Source organism: Anneissia japonica, unplaced genomic scaffold (genome assembly GCF_011630105.1).
Source record: "Anneissia japonica isolate Jap-2015-1 unplaced genomic scaffold, ASM1163010v1 scaffold89517_len1907_cov239, whole genome shotgun sequence".
NCBI classification, from domain to species: domain Eukaryota; kingdom Metazoa; phylum Echinodermata; class Crinoidea; order Comatulida; family Comatulidae; genus Anneissia; species Anneissia japonica.
The window spans coordinates 1-1,907 of record NW_022758022.1 but is presented as its reverse complement, the minus strand read 5'-3'; the positions used below and the strand labels follow the sequence as shown (position 1 = coordinate 1,907).

Below are 1,907 nucleotides of genomic sequence, written 5' to 3'. Positions count from 1 at the left end.
TTGCTTTTGTTTGATATACAGGTTTGTGATTTTTATTGTCCTGTTTGAATTTTTATCAATTGCGTAAATTAATTTTCTAGGTTTTGTTTAGCATTAAGTTAAACATATTATTTTTAATTGTGTTTCTTTATATGCCAACTTTAATTTACCTCACTGTCTGTAAAAATTGTTAATTTGGATGCACCACTATTATTGTTGTGTGTGCCACCGATCTTAAGGTGTTATTCCTAATAAATTGATTGATTGATTGATACAAGGGGAACAGTAATTGAAGTGAGAGGTGAGTCAAACAATTGGCAGAATGGCATTCTTGCCACAGTTGCTAAGAGACGTTGGTGACATGGGAGTAAAAATGACAGTATTATCATTCTGTTCTGGTAATCATTTCAAGGTCACAAAGAATATAGAATTCTAGTTGGGGTTTAAAAGATAAAAAGTTGTTTGTTGGCCAAAAAAAAATTGCATAGCTAACTGGGTGTTTGTTAGAGAAGGTATTGTAAAAGACATACCTGGCTAGGTGTTTGATTAGAGGGGGTACCTGTAAAAGACGTCCCTGGATAAGTGTTTGTTAGAGCTAGTACTTGTAAAAGACATAACCTGGCTAGGTGTTTGTTAGAGCAGTTTCTGTACTTGTAAAAGATATTCCTGGCTAGGTGTTTGATTAGAGGGGGTACTTGTAAAAGACATCCTTATCTAGGTGGTTGTTAGAGTGGGTACTTGTAAAAGACATACCTGGATAGGTGTTTGTTAGAGCGTTACTTGTAAAAGACATACCTGGCTAGGTGTTTGCACTCCTTGAAATTTTCTGCCAACATCATAATCTGTCCTGCGATTTCCAAAGTGATCAAGAGCATCCTATTAAATACATCAATTATATATTATACCAAATAAGTTTTCCAAATAAACTGAATTTGAATGTACTTACATGTAATGTGATGCAAGGGCTTCATACTAAAGTCCCTAAAAGTAACTTCTGTCTGTGCTATTCTATATTAACGGTCAATCTATTAACATTTTGAGTGTGCATTTCAGTTAAGGCATACCTTTGCTGTTTTGAATTCACCAGACTCCAATAGCCAACAACTTATACATGTACCAGTACGTCCTACAGAAACATATAATATTTCTTTATAAATTCCCAGCACAAAGTTATGCCTATGAGCATCTGATCATGCTCATGTTCATCACTGCTCAGGTCATGATCATCACTGCTCAGGTCATGATCATCACTGCTCAGCACATGCTCATCTTAGTGCAGTTCATGTGTCCGAGCTTTTTAATTACATAACCAAACTGTATTCAACATTCAAATTTACTTCAAATAAAACTAGTCAGTCAATAATTAATTAAAGAAATTTTTTTCCATTACAACATTGTTCATCCCTACAATCTACCTCGATCTTCCTAAACTGATTTGTACAATCTATTTTTTATCTTCCTACAACATTTATTTCGTACCAGGGTAGGACTGAATCATTTCAATTTTTTTAAATTTTATCAGTCACTGATAAGAAGCAGTCTCATCCAATTTTAATTGTATCAGTCACTGATAAGAAGCAGTTTATGCCAATTCACCCCAACACTAGAGTATCAGACAGCTTAGCTCCCTTTCAGCCTCATCTAACTGAGAAAAACACTCAATACATGATGAAGTATATTGACAAAACTTCACATTTCAATTGTGCCTGCCAAAAAGTTCCAAAAAAGACAAAAACACTGATGTACCTTTGCCTCCTTTGCAGTGTACTACAATAACATTTTTAGCATCTTTTTCTATCCATTCTTTGGCATTTGCTGTAAATTTTTGAAGTTCTCTGAAAAACAAAAAAAATTAATTTTTTCATAAGAAAATTTCATAAAACCTGTCACAGCAGGAATATAATTTAAGGGCATACTTTTAGTAAAGG

At 33.9% G+C, this 1,907-nt stretch overlaps 1 long non-coding RNA gene across 1 annotated transcript; it reads right to left on the bottom strand.

Annotated features, from left to right (window-relative positions):
• Nucleotides 1–304: 304 nt before the first annotated feature.
• On the bottom strand, nucleotides 305–1,814 carry LOC117124962. The gene is made up of 3 exons (XR_004448051.1): nucleotides 1,726–1,814; nucleotides 1,044–1,105; nucleotides 305–855 (listed from the first exon to the last, which is right to left on the bottom strand). It is a non-coding gene; the product is annotated as an uncharacterized LOC117124962 (long non-coding RNA).
• Nucleotides 1,815–1,907: the final 93 nt, after the last annotated feature.